Source organism: Ursus maritimus, unplaced genomic scaffold, assembly GCF_017311325.1.
Source record: "Ursus maritimus isolate PB19 unplaced genomic scaffold, ASM1731132v1 scaffold_36, whole genome shotgun sequence".
Classification (NCBI taxonomy): domain Eukaryota; kingdom Metazoa; phylum Chordata; class Mammalia; order Carnivora; family Ursidae; genus Ursus; species Ursus maritimus.
Window position 1 is genome coordinate 675,779 of NW_024426230.1, and position 6,171 is coordinate 681,949.

The window sequence follows — 6,171 nt, forward strand, 5'->3', positions numbered from 1 at the left end:
TGCGAACCCTTCGCTACCTCGTCTGGTGAAAGGAAGGACTGTAGAGTTCCACCGGCATCTTTAGGTTGTTGGTCAGATTCCAGCTCTAAGTAGGTGTTCAGGCATTTGCAAATGCCCTAAATCTCCATTCGGTAAGTTACGCTCCCTGGAAGGTAGGATTTTGTGGCCTTAATTAGCTTGAATCTTCCTTTATCTTCCTAAGAAATTTGTAGCAAGACTGAGAGGAAGCCAACAAGAATGAAACATAGTCGGCACCTGCAAAAGGCCCACAGCCTTCTACTGTGTTACAAATTTCGTTCTCTCGGTAAAATACCCCCCTTGTAAACCCCGGGCAGGAGATGAACAATGCAGAGCCTGCGGGAGGTGGCGGGGGTGGGGGAGTAAGCTTCCTTGAGGAGCCCTGCTGTTCTCCGAACCCTTCCTCCACTTGCTCTTAAGGTTAGGACTTCAGAACACAAATCTGTGCGACCGAGCTGAGACATAAAGAAAGGTAGTTACTATCAGAAAAAAAAAAAGGAAGAGCCACCATCAGTGCATGGTAGTGTGGCCGAGCGGTCTAAGGCGCTGGATTAAGGCTCCAGTCTCTTCGGGGGCGTGGGTTCGAATCCCACCGCTGCCAAGCAAAACTTTTGCCAGTTGAGAAACAGAATAAAAGACGACGAATAATCACCCCAATGCCTTGGTAGGGTAGCACTGGATTGGATGTGGGGTGAGTGGGCGAGTAGTGCAGGAGGGTCGAGGGTGAGCTTTCATTTCAGACTGTTCTAGCTCAGAGGGCCCCTGTTTTCTGGCCAGGTAGTGCTCTGGAAAGTCTTGCCAGTTGGCAGTGTTTTGATATAAATCTCCAAAGACCCAGATCACCAGGAGGTTAGGGGTCAGGAAGAAACAAATTTTAAGACTTCACAGTGGCAGGTGTGTCCACAGAAGTAACTGCCACACGTGGATCGATAGGAGGATTGATAGAAGGGCTAGGAAAGGACAAGGAGTGCTTTTTCTTTTGTTTTATATTTCTCCCCTCATAAGCGGGAATGCGCAGAGGCTCTGCAGCCAGTCTGTGAGTGAACTTCAGGGGGCAACTCCTTTGGCAAGAGCACAGGGCTCAGACCTGTGGGTCTGTACTGTCGCCGGCACACACCAGCAACTTCAGAGCTGGCTCCTTGGTCCTCAGGTCCCCCTTGGCCTGTTAGCTCTAGGCCCCCCCTCCCGTTTCTGCCTCCCCACTCCCAAGCCCCACTTCTGGTCTCTCGAAGCAGTGTCTCCCCTTCCCTCCAGGTCTTATTTCTGTTCTTGGAAATGAGAAGGAAGGAGAGGGTCTGAGTGAAACTGTCAGCAAGGAGGCAATACCCATGGGAGGAGGGAGGTGTTTCAATTCTTGCAGACTTGAGTCAGGGATCCTTGACAACCAACTTGGAATATTAGCTCATGCTTGCTCTCGAAGAGCTGGAGAAGGTTTAGACCCCAAATCCAAACTCATATTAGACATTTTTACCTCTTGAACTGTGAGAACTTCGTGATCTGTGCATGTGGTTAGGGAGCCCCGAAGAGTGGATGGGTGGAATTTGGTGTCCACTGCAACCCAAGTTCAATCTAAGAGTCGACCCTCTCTGTGTCTCTTTAGAGAGGTTGTGAAGAAGAGAGAGCCTTTGGGCAAAGAGGGAAACTTCATTTCAAGGAGGGGGTGAAGAAACGGAGGTGGCGCATGTCCTTAAAAGAATGATGAAGAGAAACTTCAAGTTTTCTGGGGGCTTCTTGATCTGGGACTTTGAGTATGGTTGTCCCCTCTTCTGCTTAGGCGTACTCACTTAACAAAAAATCAGAATCCTTATTTAAAGAAAGCATCCAGTCCCTGCACTCACTTAGCCGCACTAGAATGGAGAGAAAGTGATGCTAGACTGGCCTCAGTTTAAATTCATAGCAGTGATCTCAAGCATATCTTACTGTTTTTCACAAGCCCTTTACTATACATTCTTAAAGACTGTTCTTTCACCCCTCCTCCTGTGTCCTCAAAACAGCCAACACCTCCTCATACATTCTCATCCTCTGCCTTCCATTTCCCCGAGAAAACAGAAGCAGCCACACGAGAACTTCTACAAGGTCCCCATCGACCTGCGTCTGAGTGTCTCTTTGCCTCCGGTTGCTATGGATGACATATGCGAGATCCTAGCTGGGCCATCTCTGCCCTCTGTGCCCTAGATGCCATCCTTGATTGCTTACCGAGAATATTCTTTCAAACAGTTGTTTCTTCTTCATTCTTCAGGATCATACCCGACAGCGTACTGGTTCGCTGCTATTACGATCCCATTATCAGATAAAAACAGCACATTCTTCCAGCAATAAGGGGAACAGATACTGGGCTCGCCTTACACCCACAGTCACTCTGAGTCTCCACGCACGGCTCTTCCTAGGTCTGTCGGTATCATGCTAATGAGTGGTGTAAAGAGCTGAAATTTGGGTGCATGGGTGGCGTGTGGGAGTGGACATTTCTCTTTCCTCCTTAGCTCCTCCCCTCCAGTGCTCCTGGGTGGTGACGTAGATCAAGTCGTGTGCGTCTTTAACAAATCGGTGAGTGGCTATTTTTTGCCCAGGATTGTGCTTGGCTCTAGGTTGGTCCTCAGGGATTTCACTTTCTAGAATGCAAATAATTATCTTCTCAAACAAATGGTGCCACTCAACTCAACCACCCTCGTCTAGACCAGAAAATGTGAAGGTAAGTGAAGAGGTTAAGTATGAGATAATGCGGCAGAGTGATTCAATGCCCAGGGTTTAGGCTACAGTCTCTTGGATTAATGAATTTGAATTCCACCACTGCCAATGTTTTGATGTTTTTTAAATTAAAAAATCCACCCTCTAAATTTCTCTTACATACTAAAAAGTACAAAAAATGCAATCTACAGCAGGTGTCTGATTCGTGAGGGACATCCTCACAACCCTGCTGGGTACATGTTACTGATTCCCCATTGAGAAGACAGATATATATATGCCTCTTCTACAGTTTACAGAGAAAAGAGAATCGCTGCTCCATGAAATAACTGAAATATTGTGGTCTCTAAAAACCATTCTGATTAAAAAGAACTATGGCTTCTTAGAAGACTATCTGATTTCAGATTTGGAGCAGGAAACATACACGGAGACCTAGCAAGAAAGCAAGAATTTCTGAAAACTACTGGACCATATCAAAAGTTCTCAGGAGCCAACAAGTCTCCACTGGCCAAAGATGGAAAAAACTAATGACCAAAAGGAATACTTACCGCAATACATTGAATATAAAAACATATAATGTTCTCTCAAATGCAGAAAGAAGAACAACTCATTGATCACCAGTGGGGATAACTAGGGAGGGAGAAAATTATTTAATCTGGAATTTGGCAATTAATGGGTAAGAATCAAGCATCATCCTTACCTATTATATGTAAATTCTACGTAAGATAACTAAGTAGTTCTAGTTGGTGAATAAAAGTTCTATGAAGAGGAAATCTAGCCAGTAAATATGGAATAAATATAACATTGGAAGTCATGATTTAGCTGTGATGATATTAATATTTAACAATAAGTTGATGGAGGAATTTACAGTGGACAGATCAAGCTCTCTGCATGTGAACCCACTGACCAACATTAACATTTAAAATTGAATCATTATGTGCCTCTTGAGGTGACACTCAATACACGAAGTACACAGCATTGCTTCTGAAGTACTTTTGTAAAAATTCTGACCTGAACTTAATCAAGCATTAACAGTTAATTTTCTAGTTTCAAGAAATGGAAGAGCAGTATAAGTTACAACAAAAGAAAGCATTAGACTAAAAAAGAATGTACAGCATTGTCTGAAAGAACTAATTTAATCTCTTTAATATCTCATTGGTAGAGAGAAGAGAGAGGAGACAGAGAAAGACAGAGAGAGAATGATCTAAAAGAGAGGAGGCGGGGCGCCTGGGTGGAACAGCGGTTAAGCATCTGCCTTCGGCTCAGGGCGTGATCTTCGGCGCAGGGCGTGATCTTCGGCTCAGGGCGTGATCCCGGTGTTCTGGGATCGAGCCCCACATCAGGCTCTTCCGCTATGAGCCTGCTTCTTCCTCTCCCACTCCCCCTGCTTGGGTTCCCTCTCTCGCTGGCTGTCTCTCTCTCTGTCAAATAAATAAATAAAATCTTAAAAAAAAATAAAATAAAATAAAAGAGAGGAGGCTTACAGACAAACCAACCAAATATATGTGTAAAATTTGTTTCACTCCTGATCAGATTGAAAACCTGTTTAAGTGCCATTTTGAGAAAATCAGAGAAATTTCAATATGCAGTATGTATTAAAGTACAAAAGAATGAATGTTAATTTTATTAGGTATAAATTTGTGGATATGCAATAAATGTTCATATGATTAGGAAATCATGCTGAAATATAAATAGTGGTGATACATGACATCTAGGTTTGCTTTATCATACTTCAGATAAAAGAAAATAGAAGAGGGGACCCTGGCTGGCTCAGTTGGTAGAGCACGGGACTCTTGATCTCAGGATTGTGAGTTCAAACCCCACATCTGGTATGGAGCCTACTTTTGAAAAGAAAATACAAAAGAAAGGGACAAATAAAGAAATCAGTAAAACCCTGAAGATTATTGAATCTGGATAATGATTATGATAATTGTATGTCACCATTTACTTTATATGAAAACTGATAAAAATGAAGATAAAAATGAAATCCCCTTAGACTTTTGAAAAATGTTCTATTTTTATACTTAATATTTACGAAGATCTGATGTGAAATATAAACTTCTACTTACATAGGTAAAAACATTCTCATTCTCTAGAACCAATTAACACGTGCTATTCTATTTTTAGTGTCCAGAATGGGTCCGGGTTGTTCTTTTTATATGCACCCTACTCAACTATGATTGGACTATTTCATTCTGTGGATTAGTTCCTGTTAATTCAGACTACTGTTATTTTAGCTACCTTTACCAAGGTTTTCTTTGTACTCCCTAATGAAACTCCTGCAGGATTACGGTTAAATATTCAGGACTGAGCACTCATTATTTTAACATCTACATTTTATATTCTATACGTTGTTATTCTTCATGTTTTGGGGAATAGTTCTGTAAACTAAACAATAGATTAGTAAATCAGTATATACGTAAATAAATAAACACAAACCAAACGAATTTATTGATTTTTCAATTAATACACTTTATATTTGGGAAGAGTTTTATGTTAATTAAGAGTTTTATGTTAAATTAAGCAAAGTTCCCATATATACTTGAGCTGCCCTCCATCCACTCTTTCTCCTATAATGACAACGTGCACTGCTGTGGTATATTTGGCTGCAATCAATGAGACAATTTTGACGGTTTATTCGTAATTAAATTCCATAGACATATTTTCACTATAACAAAATACCGGTGTTCAAAATTGAAGCTTGCTTCCAACAAAATAAGTAAGAGAGGATTGCAGGAAAGCCTGAGAGGACCAGAGCATGCAAAACTACAAACCCTGCTGGGCTGACCCTAGCCGCCTGGTACCTAACAGAAGGAGCTGCCCCTCACCCTGTCCTCGCAGGTGCACACATCCCCGTCACCCCCTCAGGCGCTGACCACACACTGGCTCCAGGCAAGGGCGCTGGGTGTGGCTGGCCGTCCCTCTGGGGGACCTTCGCTGGATGGGTGAGGTGTTCTTGGGAAGGCGAGCTCACACACGTGGATCTGAAATGTCTGTGAAAGACGTGGAACCAGGGCAAAGGAGTCCCCCCCGGATCACACCGGTCATCTCCGCCCCTCTTGCCTTCGCTGCGTCTGCGGGAAGCCCACAGAACCATGAGCTACTTCGGGCAGCAGCCGCCTCTGCCAGAGGAATCCGGATCGCTGGGCACAGGAGGGGAGCCAAGGAGGAGAGCTCCAAGAGGAGGGGAGCCACGCTGGCCACGACTCCCGGCCCCCCGCCTAGCCCCGGAGGCCTTCCCCATCACTTCCCAGTAACGGGCCCCACTCCGCAAGTGAGCCGAGGTCCTGGGGGGCAGCAGGGCGGGTGCGTGGTGGGTGAGGTGGGGATGGGGCGGGTGCGGGCACAGCAGAACCCGGGGTGGGGGGCGAGGACGCTGAGAGACGGCGTTCCTGGGGGGCCTCCGCCTGAGCCTGAGGTCCTGCGGTTCGCGGCCGCCTACCCGGGGCCCACGGGGGTGGGGTCCCCTCT

At 44.9% G+C, this 6,171-nt stretch overlaps 1 non-coding gene across 1 annotated transcript; it reads left to right on the forward strand.

Moving 5' to 3' along the window:
• The first annotated feature begins 537 nt into the window (after positions 1-537).
• Positions 538-619, forward strand: TRNAL-AAG. The gene has a single exon. It is a non-coding gene; the product is annotated as a tRNA-Leu (tRNA).
• Positions 620-6,171: the final 5,552 nt, after the last annotated feature.